Source organism: Acinonyx jubatus, chromosome D1 (assembly GCF_027475565.1).
Source record: "Acinonyx jubatus isolate Ajub_Pintada_27869175 chromosome D1, VMU_Ajub_asm_v1.0, whole genome shotgun sequence".
Taxonomy (NCBI): domain Eukaryota; kingdom Metazoa; phylum Chordata; class Mammalia; order Carnivora; family Felidae; genus Acinonyx; species Acinonyx jubatus.
The window spans coordinates 108,559,764-108,573,382 of NC_069390.1; the positions used below are offsets into that span (position 1 = coordinate 108,559,764).

The 13,619-nt window shown below is 39.7% G+C and overlaps 1 long non-coding RNA gene across 1 annotated transcript in view; it reads left to right on the plus strand.

The window, feature by feature from the left end:
* Positions 1–12,891, plus strand: part of LOC128311963 (uncharacterized) — a 75,482-nt gene extending 62,591 nt beyond the window's left edge. The window contains exon 3 of the long non-coding RNA XR_008290720.1: positions 12,382–12,891. This is a non-coding gene — a long non-coding RNA (uncharacterized LOC128311963). The remainder of the gene's footprint in view (positions 1–12,381) is intronic.
* Positions 12,892–13,619: the final 728 nt, after the last annotated feature.

Here is a 13,619-nt window from a genome sequence, read left to right on the forward strand (position 1 = left end):
GGCAAAAGAGCATGATACAAGAAGTAGAGAACTCAGTGACTTAAAAAAAAAAAGGAATAACATCTGAAAAATAGGAGCCCCAGAAGATGAAGAGAGAGAAAAGGGGGCAGAAGGTTTATGTGAACAAATTATAGTGGAAAACTTTCATAATCTGGAGAACAACATAGACATCAAAATCCAAGAAGCACAGAGAACTCCCATTAGATTCAACAGAAAATGACCATCACCAAGGCATATCATAGTCAAATTCAGAAAATACACAGACAAGGAAATAATTATGAAAGCAGCAAGGGAAACAGTGTCCTTAATGTACAAGGGAAGACAGATCAGGTTTGCAGCAGACCTGTAAACAGAAACTTGGCAGGTCAGAAAGGAGTCACAGGATATATTCAATGTGCTGAATCAGAGAAATATGCAGCCAAGAATTCTTTATCTAGCAAGGCTGTCATTCAAAATAGAAGGAGAGATAAAGAGTTTTCCAGACATTCAAAAAATGAAGGAGTTCACAACCACTAAACCAGCCCTGCAAGAAATTTTAAGGGTGAATCTTTGGGGAAAAAACAAAACAAAACAGAAAATACCAAAAGCAACAAAGATTAGAAAGGCCCAGACAACATCATCAGAAACCGCAAATCTACAGGCAACACAATGGTACAAAATCCATATCTTTGAGTACTCAATCTAAATGTGAATGGACCAAACACTCCAATCAAAAGACATAGGGCATGAAAAGGGATAAGAAAACAAGATCTATATGCTGCTTACAAGAGACTCATTGTAGACCTCAAGATACAAATTGAAAATAAGGGGATGGAGGATCATCTATCACGCTAATGGTCGCCAAAAGAAAGCCAGGGTAGCCATACTTTTACCAGGCAAATTAGATTTTAAAATAAAGACTGTAACAATAGATGAGGAAGGGCATTATATCATAAATAAAGGGTCTATCCACCAAGAAGATCTACAATTGTAAACATTTGTGCCCCCAACGTGGTGGAACTCAAGTATATAAATCAATTAATTAATCACAAACATAAGGAATAAAAGTGTCAAATACACAATGCAACCTTACACCTAAAGGAGCTGGGGAAAGAATAGCAAATAAAGCCCAAACAGATAGAAGAAGGGAATAATAAGATTAGGGCAGAAATCAAACAAACCAACAAAAAACAAAACAGAACAGTTCAACAAAACCAGAAGCTGGTTTTTTGAAATAATTAACATAATTGATAAACCTCTGGCCAGATTGATCAAAAAGAAAAAGGAAATGATGCAAGTAATTAAAGTCATGAATAAAAGAGGAGATATCACAGCCAACATCACAGAAATGCAAATAATAAAAAGACCATACTATGAGCAATTATATGCCAACAAATTGGGCAATCAGGAAGAAATGGACAAATTCATAGAAATATAAACTACCAAAACTGAAACAGGAGGAAATGGAAACTTTGAAGAAATCCAAAACCACTAAAGAAATTGAATCAGCAATCAAAAATCTCCCAACAAAGAGTCCAGAGCCAGATGGCTTTCCAGAGGAATTCTACCAAACATTTAAAGAAGTTACCACCTATTATTTTGAAGCAGTTCCAACAAATAGAAATGGATGGAAAACTTCCAAACTCATTCTATGAGTCCAGCATTATCTTTAATTCAAAACAAGACAAAGACTGCACTACAAAGGAGAACTACAGACCAATTTCCCTGATGAACCTTGATCCGAAAATTCTTAACAAGATACTAGGCAACTGGATCAAGTAATACATTAAAATAACTATTCACCATGATCAAGTGGGATTTATTCCTAGGATGCAGGGCTGATTCAATATCCACAAATTAACCAATGTGATTCATCACATTAGTAAAAGGATACGAACCACACGATCCTCTCAATAGATGTAGAAAAAGCATTTGACAAAATACAGCATCGTTTCATGATAAAAACCCTCAAGAATGGAGGGAAAGAAAGATCATACCTCAAGATCATAAAGGCCATATAATAAAGACCCACAGCTAATATTATCCTCAACAGGGAAAAACTGAGGGCTTTCCCTCTAAGGTCTGGAGTAGATCAAGGATGTCCACTCTCACCACTATTATACAACATAGTATTGGAGGTCCTAGCCTCGGCAATAAGACAATACAAACAAATAAAAGGCATCCAAATCAGCAGGGAGCAAGTCAAACTTTCACTGTTCGTAGATGACATGGTACTCTGTGTGGAAAACACAAATCCTCCACCAAAAAACTGTTATAACTTATAGATGAATTCAGCCAAGTCACAGGATACAAAATCAGTATACAGAAATCAGTTGCATTTTTATACACAAATAATGAAGCAGCAGAAAGAGAAATCAAGGAATCAATCTCATTTACACTTGCACCAAACACCATAAAATCCCTAGGGATAAACCAAACCAAAGGGGTGAAAAATCTCTAAACTGCAAACTACAGAAAGTGTATGGAAGAAATTGAAGAAGACACAGAAAAATGAAAAACATTCCATGCTCATGGATAGGAAGAACAGATATTGTTAAAATGTCGATACTACCTAAAGCAATCTACATATTCAATGCAATCCCTACCAAAATAATACCAGCATTCTTCACAGAGCTAGAACAAACATTCCTAAAATTTGTATGGAATCAGAAAGGACCCCGAATAGCCAAAGCAATCCTGAAAAATAAAACAAAGGCTGGAAGCATCACAATTCCAGACTTCAAGCTGCATTACAAAGTTGTAATCATCAAGACAGTATGGTACTGGCACAAAAACAGACTCTTAGATCAATGGAACAGAATAAAAACCCAGAAATGGACCCACAAACCTATAGCCAACTAATCTTTGACAAAGCAATAAAGAATATGTAATAGAAAAGACAGTGTCTCCAGCAAATGGTACTGGGAAAACTGGACGGCGACATGCAGAAGACTGAATGTGGACCACTTTCTTACACCATACACAAAAGCAAACTCAAAATGGATGAAAGACCTAAATGTAAGGTGGGAAGCCACAAAAATCCTACAGGAGAAAACACGCAACAACCTCTTTGACCTCGGCTGCATCAACTTCTTGTCATGTCTCCGGAGGCAAGAGAAACAAAATCAAAAATGAACTCTTGGGACCTCATCAGGATAAAAACCTTCTGCACAGCAGAGGAAACAATCAGCAAAGCTAAAAGTCAACCAATGGATTGGGAGAAGATATTTCCAAATGACATATCAGGTAAAGGGTTAGTATCCAAAATCTATAAAGAACTTATTAAACTCAACACCTAAAAAGCAAATAATCCAGTGAAGAAATGGGCAAAAGACATGAAAGATACTTTTCCAAAGAAGAGATCCAGATGGCTAACAGACACATGAAAAGATGCTCAACATGACTCATCATGAGGGAAATACAAATCAAAACCACACTGAGATACTCCCTCAAATCTGTCAGAACAGATAAAATTAACAACTAAAGCAATGACAGATGTTGGCGAGGATGCAGAGAAAGATGAACCCTTTTGCACTGCTGGTGGGAATGCAAACTGGTGCAGCCATCCTGGAAAAGAGTATGAAGGTTCCTAAAAAAAAATTCAAAATAGAACTACACTGTGACCCAGAAATTCACTACTAAGTATTTATGCAAAGGGTACAGGACGGCTGATTCAAAGGGGAACACGACCCCAATGTTTATAGCAGCACTATCAACAATAGCTCAAGTATGAAAAGAGCCCAAATGTCTCTTGACTAATGAATAGGTAAAGAAGATGTGGTATATATATACAATGGAATATTACTCATCAATCAAAAAGAATGAAATCTTGCCACTTGCAACAATGTAAATGAAACTACAGTGTACATAAGGGAAGCAAAAATAATATAAAAGCAGCGAGGCAGACAAATCATAAGAGACTCTTAAATAAGGAGAACAAACAGAGGGTCATTGGTGTGGTGTTGGATGGGATGGGCTAAATGAGCAAGGGGCATTAAGGAGGACACTTTTTGGGATGATCCCTGGGTGTTATATGTAAGTGATGAATCACTAAATTCTATTCCTGAAATTTAAAAACATGGATTATTTGTAACCTTTCAGATTTTGAAAAAACTTGAAAACAACTGCCATAGTTTTTAAAAACATTATTTGTGATAAGAAAAACATTGTAAATTGCAACCCAATACATATATACATACAGAGCAAACAAAAGTTAACAAATATTTATTCTAGAAAACAATACATTCTGATAGTTTTTATTTACTTCATTTGTTTTCAGTGCCATGTGCAACCTATGGAAATGTCCAGCAACAGAGAAGTGATTGAATTCTTCATGGTATTTAATGTTGTCCTATAATTTAAAAAGACGATGCAGATCTTTTTATTTGTAACATAAAAATATCACAATATCTTATCAAGAGTAGAAAGCAGGGTGTGAAATACGTAACATTATCTTATTTGTTATAAAACAGTTTGAAAGGCAACATATGCCACAGGCTTAATATTTCCTTCTTTTCTTTTGTAATAGTTGCTGCATTTTCTGAATGCAATCTGGACATAAAGCTATATAGCTAATACTTATTGAGCATTCACTATGTGTGTCAGGCCCTGGACTCAAAGTTTTATATGTTTTATTATTTCATTTAATCCTCTTCAAACATGAGATGGTGTAACCATCCATTTTATGGAGCAGAAATGGAGGCTCAGAGACTCCCAGTAAATTGCCTGGGGTTGGAGTTAATTAAATGATGGAGCTGGAACTCAAACCCATGTGTACCTAACAACAGAGATCATGCTTTGAATGTTAGGCTGTGCTGCCTCGTAGAGAGGAGAATGGAGGATACATACCAGTTAGGATGGGCTAGATGTTATTGTGGGAAATAGCCCCAAAGTCTTAATGGCTTATAATAAGGGAAGTCTCTTCCTTGCTCATACCACATGTCCACCATGATCCTCCTGGGACCAGGATAGAAGAGCACCCACCATAGGTAACTACGAGGTGCCATATGAGATGGACAGAGAGGTGGCCAGACGCAGTTGTTCCCAAGTGTTGTGTTCGAGGTGGCATATTTCACTCCCACTCACATTTCACAGGTCAGAGCACATCACAGGGCTGCGTCCAGCTTACCGGGTCAGAGGACAATGTGACATTCTTCGTGGAGCCTAGTGAGGCTACCATATGGTACCAGCCTGTCTGGGGGACTGTGCAGGGGCAAAGGAGGGGCATGGGTCATTGGTAGGAAATGACAGCAGGACTCATTGAGGATGGAGAGCGGCCACAAAACATTTGTCACAGAGCGGCCCAAAAACATCACTGACAGAATTAAAGACGTGAACTTCAGAAAATGGAGTTTAGTCAGATGTAATCAGCAAAACATTCAGAAACCACTATGTGATCTTGGCCAAATCCCTGACTGCCTCAGTTTCCCCACTATGGAGAGGATGAGGAGGGAGTGTTGGGCATTGTTTTGTAAGAGCATCAGGAGTGCACACGATCCAGCATTTTTGTTCTTTTAAATTAATATCAGTTATTCTCACTCCTGAGTGAGTGCTCTCAAAGTGGTCTGTGTAAGAAAACACTGACATCAGCATCGAAGGTGACCTCGTGTTGTGCTTTTATCCTGTGAATGAACTGGCACTAAATGCTGTCCCTCCATAATTCTCCCCAAGTCCCATCAGAGAAGATTCCAGGGCTAAATTCTCCCTCCTGGTTCCAGGGGCCCTGGGTGACTCCTTATGCCCATTCAACAATTAGCACAGAGGTCAGAGGAGACACTTCTGTGGCCACAGGTGTCTGTCTCTGCCTGGCTTGCCCATGCCCTGCTGGAGGGTGATGTCAGGGCCAGAGCTAGCGAGGTGGCTGGGGAAGGGGGAAAGGGCCCAGGGCAGCTCAGCATGGTGATTCCACTTGCTTGCAAGACCATGGCTCACTGCTCCATCTACCATCCCATGGATCTGCTGCCTCTGGATGCTGCTGCTGCTTCCCAGCCCCAGCCTGTACCAGCACAGGTGAGTGAGGGATCTGCCCTTTGGGGACTCACAAGTCCTGCAGGACCCCTCCAGCTCTTTCCCGGGGTGCCCAATCCTGCATTCCTTCCATAGGTCCCAGGAGCCCCGAGCCCTCCCTTGGGGCCCCCACTCACTCACCCTTCCCAGGGCCTAGGAATCCCTCAGCGTCACCAGGGGCCCCGAGGCTTCCCCACTCTTTGTGACCTCCAGCTGCCATTTACAGCCCTCCCAGCCCCTGGCCTGTGATCCTATGAGGTGATCCTGCACTCCATCCATCTACATTACAAGGCATCGCACCACAAGAGGGGCACTGAAGGATGGGAGAAAAACAGGCAGAGGGAGCTGAGCCTGAGTGGAGGAAGCACATATTGTCTCTTGCTCACCCCCTCCCAGGAGTCACCCTTAAAGGGCCCCCTCTGCAGCTGCTTACTTCTGAGCTTCATGGATACACACGTGCAGAGGAAAAAACAGACACCACGAGCACAGAGGCACACAGGCATGGAACCACCGACAGCCTCATCTGGGGACTCAGGTATGGGGCTCATGGACAGGCTCACACACAGACCCACACAGCATACATAGCCAATGACATCTTGAGGGGAATACACACACACACACACAGGGCCACATGACTAAGCCCCATAAAGCAAACTCTACACATACTAGACACAAGCACAGAAAACCACACACATACCCACAGGTATGATCAAGAACACTCAAAGGGGCCTCAAATCCACACATACAACCAATACACACACAGACATCAAACACAGATACTCCCACAGGGACACATGTACCCGAGAGATACAGATAATACAGTCACAGACACAGATTTGCACAGCAGATATATGCTCATTCAGAGACAGACACAAATACACATGCATACAGATAAACACAAGAGTAAAACATGAAAGCAACCTAAAAACAGGAAACTCATGTCGAGAGTCAATATATTCACAGAAAGAGAACTCAGACTCACAGGTGCATAATGTAGATTTACACATACACACACACCACATTCCACATAACTCTGGCACTCCAGTGAAGGCCAGCACAAGCAGATGGAATGCATAGACCCTGGCATGACCTGTTCCAAGTTGTCATGGAAGAGGGTATTTTCCTGGTTCTAACCCTGTGCTGGGCATCTGTCCCATGCCAGTGGCTTATGGAGGGTTGTGCCCAAGCCTGGATTACAGAAAGTGGTCAGGGTAGGGTGGCCATGAGGACAGGGGCACAGGATAGGGACAGGATACACTTAGAGTGGGAGTGTTTCATGGGGCCATGTCAAGTGTAGGAGACAGGTAGGCTTCCCCAGAACCCCTCCTCCTCTTTCTCTATCACCTGGGGTGCCACCTGCATATTAAACTCATATACCGTCCTTGGTGCCTCTGGCAGCACTGGCTCCTTCTATCCTCGCTGTCAAGGAGCAAAGAGTAACCCCTTGGACTTATTTCAGATTTGCAGCAGCAGCTCCAGGTAAAAATTGACAATGGGGAACAAACTGATGGACTTTTTAGTGGCTCCAGGTGGAATATATTTGGTATTTATTTTTTTTTATTTTATTTAAATTTTTTTTCAACGTTTATTTATTTTTGGGACAGAGAGAGACAGAGCATGAACGGGGGAGGGGCAGAGAGAGAGGGAGACACAGAATCGGAAACAGGCTCCAGGCTCTGAGCCATCAGCCCAGAGCCCGACGCGGGGCTCGAACTCACGGACCGCGAGATCGTGACCCGGGCTGAAGTCGGACGCTTAACCGACTGCGCCACCCAGGCGCCCCTGTATTTGGTATTTAAACTATGTTTGTTGGTTTAATGAAAATGGACATGTCTTTGGAGTTGTCAGCATCAAATATAAAACTTTTATTCTACCAAGGTGTGCAGAAAGTCAAATAAGCTTGTGTTATTTCTGTTGCATTTGGTTAGCAAAAAGAGGACTTAAAATGATTCTTAATTTTGTCTGTCTCAAAGTTTTCTTGGATAATTGTTAAGATAGCTTTCAAAGTCCTTAACTTGAAAGTTTTGCTTGAATGATAAATAGAACTGAATTCGTTGGCCGTCTGTGCATTTTCCAAATAGGACTGAGTGCTGTAACATTAATTACTGAACATAGATTTGGGCTTTGGGCTTCTTACTGAAGAGAAGATGAGGATATTTGGGTCTGTTGGGAATATGCTTTGTGATTCCTTAAAAGATTGTACTAGGGAAAAATATGTTTTTAAATTATAAAATGCAATTATACATTTTAGATCTAGAAGAATTCTGGTATAACAGACAGTTCACAATTGATTACTACTTAGTTTTTACTGGAGACTTAGGTTTCTAAGAGTTAAAAGTTTTCTGCTAAATGTAATTAAGACTGACAGAAATAAGAAAAGTAACTCTGCATATAAAAAAAGAAAAGATGTGTAAGAAAGATGTGAGGAATGAGAATACATTTCTGTTGAGATAAAAGAAAGTAATTTTATTTACTTTATTATTTAGGTATTTTATTAATGTACAATAGAAGTCATTGACTTCTTATCTACCATATGTTTAATATTATGTATTTTTCTGTTTTGAGTTGGTTTATAAATTCTTAAGTTAACTATTTAGAAAGTATTTGGAAGTGTTTTTCAGCAAAATAAAATCCCTAAGTGTTGCCTGTTATAGTTTTCCTATAGCTTCAGTGTGGTGTAATTTATGTATAATAACACCTTTATAAGGAAACAATTTGTTGATATTTAACATATGAAAGGAGTAATGAAGCTATCACCACAGTAAGAGAGTAAACTCATTGCATCACTCCCAAAAGTTTGCTCCTGCTCCTTTCTAACCCGTCTGTCCTTCTCCTTTGAGGAGGCATTGGAAAGTCTCCTGGAGATTGTTTGAGGGTTTGTAAAGATGATTCTTTGTGACAGATACATTGTCAATGTCTGATGGATTCCTCGTTGTCTCCAATATTATTTCGGCTTCTCCATATTTGAGCCTACCATTTCTCTCATGGCTCTGATGTGTTTGGAATTCTGTGGAAACATAACATTATTACTGCCTCCCTCGGAATTTGTGCACTTCTAATTTACCTCTGGAGAACTGTCCTTGCTGTGAATATACTAAAGTACCTTAGATTTTTTAAATCATAAATAAGCAGAAAATTTTATACTCACTGTGCCTTTATATGCACTCAGTATTACAAATTTCACTCTAATCTGTTCAATTTTCACTATCATTTCAACTGAACTATTTAAAAATTTCTGTAGAAATGTCTTCTCTGACCCATGTTTTTTTTAAGTTCAAGTATAATGAACATAAAATGTAATCTTAGATTCAGGAGTACATTATGATTCTGCAATTCTTTACATTTCTCAGTGCTCATCACCATAAGTATACTCTTGATTCCCTTCACCTCTTTTGCCCATCCCCCCACCAATCTCCCCTCTAACCCATGTGTTCTTTAGAAGCTTATTTAATCTACAAGTTTTTGTCATTTTCCAGCTCTCTTTCTGTTCGTGAGGTCTAATTTGACTCATTTATGGTCTAAGAACATACTTCCTATGATTTCTGTTATTGTGGTTGTTCAGATGTATCTTATGGCCACAAATATGGCCCATCTCGGTAAACGTTCTATGTGACCTTGACAGGAATGTATAATCTTCTGTTGGATGAAGTATTCTACAGATGGTGATGGATCCAGTTGATTAGTGATGCTGTTCAGTTCATCTGTGATCTTACTGAATGTCTATATACTGGATCTGTCAGTGACTGATAGAGGGTATTGAATTATCCAGCTTTAGTAATGGATTCAGTTCTTTCTACCAGAAGTTCTGTCAGCATTGGCCTTGTGTATCTAGACTCATCTGTTGTTAATGCATGCACATTAGAAATTGTTGAGTCTTTTTGGAGAACTGACTTCTTTACCATTGAAATAATGCCAGTCATGATCCCTGACAATTTTCCTTACTCTGTAGTATATTTGAAGGATAATTTCACTGGCTACAGATAGTTTAATGTTTCTCTTAACACTTGAAATATTTCATTCTTGATTGTGTGGTTTATGAAAAGAAGTCTTAGGTATTTCTTATCCTTGTTCCTCTTGGGTAAGGTGTTCTTGCGCCCCTCTCTCCTTATACCTCCAACCCCTGCTCCAGATTTCCAAAACTATTTTAATTATCCATAGTTGAATATTATATATTAAGCATAGTTGATGGGTTTATTGTTGTTGTTAGTTGTTTGTATGTTTGTTTGGGTATTTGTCCTGCTGTTGATTTTTTGAGTATCCTGGATCTGTGATTTGGTGACCAGTATTCATTTTGGAAAATCCTCAGTCATTATTGCTTCAAGTCTCTCTCCTCCATTGTCATGGTATGCCTAACATGTGTGTGTTTCACATTTTGCAATTGTCCCACTGGTCTTGGGTTTTCTGTGCCATATTTTTATTTTTATTTTCTTTGTGTTCCTTTTTGGAAGGTGCTACTGGCATTTCTTTAGCCTCAATGATTCTTTCCTCAACTATGTTGAGTCTATTAATGAACCGATCAAAGGCATTTTTTATTTCTGTTATGGTGCTCTTGATATCTCGAATCACTTTAAACTGTTAGAGTTTCATCTCTCTGCTTACATTCACCATCTCTTTTTGCATGATGTCCACTTTTTTCATTATCTGCATTATCATAGGAATGGAAGTGGTTTTAAGTTCCCTGACTGGTAATTCCTACATCTCTGCTCATTCTGCTCATCTCTGTGATTCTAGTGCTTGCTGTCTGTGTTCAAACTGTGTGATTTTTACTTAACTGTGCCTTGTAAGTTGTGTGGAAAGCTAAATGTTATGTGCTGGTAAAGAAACTGAGGTAAATAGAACATGAGTGTGAGGTTTTTATATTTATATGGCTGGGGGTTGGGCTGAATTTACTGCCAGGTGAGACAGGAAGGAGAGAGCCCTGGAGTTGAGTATTTTCCCTCAGCTGTATCAGTTACTCTTTGGGAAATCCCCAGTTAGGCTCTTAGTTTCTCTTGAGGGCAGATCTCTTCTGGAAGAACAGAATACTTTGGAATTTATTTCTAAATAAGTATTTCCCCCTCTCCCTGCCACTGTAGAAAACTTGCCTTCACCAAGAAACACAAATATTAAGTATTTGGTGAGTTCATATTCCTTTTCACTTCCCCTGCCAGTGCTGCTGGGTGACAAGGGACAGGGAAGCTCAGAAGTTCCTAAGTGGCTTTTTGATAGCATGATGATATTCTGATGTCCTGGCAAGAGTTTAGGGCTGGCCTTAGCCTCTCATCATCCTTTAAAACTTTAGAACGGGGAAATATGTTAATGGTGTCAAAACTGGGTCATGTCTAGATTTGATTCAGCTAGAATTTATCAGGGGTGACTGAGGTCTGCAGAGCACTTTTTGCTCTTTTTTTAAACATTGGCTGTCATTTCTGTTGTTGCTTGTGCTTTAACTCTTGCCGTGTTTTATTCTTTCTCTCATTTGGTGGCTTTTATTTCATTTGTAGCAGTCTGGAAAAACTCATGGCACCTGATGTGCTATAACTCTGTATGAATTCAGCAAACAGCCAACTTCATGTAATATTTCAGAAGAGCTTTCTAGAGAATGAAAGAGACATATCTTAGTTCAAAGGTTTTGCCCACTCTTCCTCCCTTCCTTCCTTCCTGTTTCTTTATTTCAGGATTTAAAAATAATCCTAGTTCTAAACTTCAGTGTGAATACTGGGTTTAAAAAAAAAATAAGTGAGGGAAATGACGATTTAGAGCATTTTGTAAATGTCTGTATTATCAATGGTCAGAATTGAATAGGCTGAATAGGCCGTTTATGTTCATTCAATATAAACAGATTTTTGGTTGAAAAAAGCTATTTACGTTGTGCTCTTTAACAGAAATTGTGAAGTAACATGACTTAAATAGGAAATTCTATTTTTTTCTTATTTTTTAATCCTGTGAATTAATTATGCAAAATGTAGGCTTTTACTAATAATATGTTTTGACAAAAAATTTGTTTTTTCCCCTCTTAGAGCCTCTAGAATATCATGGTAAGAATTTAAGCTTTAGTTTTCTTTGCAGTATTTTCTCAGTACTGGTGTTTGGTGTGGGTTTTTTTTTTTTTTTTTTTTTTTTTTTTTTAATGTTTGAGTGAGAGAGAGAGTATGAGTGGGGGAGGGACAGAGAGAGAAGGAGACACAGAGTCTGAAGCGGGCTACAGGCTCCTACCTGTCACCACAGAGCCTGATGGGAGGGTAGAACCCATGAACCACGAGCTCATGACCTGAGCCAAAGTCAGACACTCAACCAACTGAGCCACCCAGGCACCCCTTGCTGTGCTTTTTAATTCAACTAAGAATAAATATGGTGACGTCTGTTGTCTAATTGATTTGTTAACTCTTGAAATTCATCTTTCTCTTCCCTGTTCAGAGCCTAAGTGACAATGTGGAGGGAGTTACCATCTCTTAAGATAAGACATCAGGAGGAGGAACACATCACCAGAGTAGAGGGAATGAAACAAGTGATGATACGAGCCTGAGGTTTGGAGTGAGTACTTTGCCATGACCTGGCTCTTGCTGAAATGTCACAATGAGAAAACCCTTTTTGAGTCTATCAAGAAGCCTAAGCTTAGAGAAGAAGCCAGATATTGCCAGGCAGGGTGTGTGTCACAAGAGAAGTTTAAACCATGGTTTTGAGTCTGAAGTGGAGGGAGCCATTTGTGCCAGGAGAGCATGAGTGGAAATGAATTTGTTGTAAATGGGGGTAGACTGTGGTGATTCTGTGGCGCTGTTGAGAGCCAGGGTGGCTGCCTGACACTTAGCAAGCCCTCCAAGGCTGGTGTTTATCCCTTTGAATGCAGCACTGGTGGCGGTGAGAAAAGTGATCTCAGGGCATGAGAGCTCTCACACTAGGCCAAAAGAAGAGAAGTTTGAACTATATGGTCAGATGAGAGAATTAATCCCTGTTAGAGGAGTCTGTTCTAGAGCTTATATGTGTTATCCACCTGTGTTGAATAATATTCCTGTAAGGTTGGAGGGTAATGTTCACATGTTGGAATGAAAAAAGTTTGTCTTCTAGGAATTGCCATTAATCCAGATCCTCCAGCCACTAAGTGTAAAGCTGAGATTGTACCCGTATGTTTGATTCCAAAGACCTTGTCCTCCAGGGCCCCCAGCTCGGGTTCATGAAAAGCAATCTGTGAGCAGCAGGAAGACATCCAAGGCCTTTGAGTAATCAGTCAGCAGTTTGAGCTTTCCTTGATATTCCAAATAGCGCCTGGGGTGTAAGTAGCTCAAATCGAGACTAAATGATGGTTTTGTTTTTGTTTGTTCCTTTATTTGCAGGGACCTATGTATGTACCTTAATAACTGGAGGAGAGAAATGTAAGTTGATAGGATTTGATTTTTCTGTTTCATCTCTGGTGGTGACATAAGTGTTTGAAGTGATTGAATTTTCCAAGAAGGGTGTTTCCAGATGGGAGAGAAATTAGAAGATATTTTATTGTGTTGCTCCATTTTGGACAATATTTTAAATAGGAGTCTCATTGAAATAAAGTTTTCTTAGGTTTAAAATTCTGCTAAAACTTGATTCCATCAGGCACAACGGGAAAGCAAAAATGTTAGTTACACCCACCTGTCAGATCATGTGTCTGTGCTGCTAATACACTG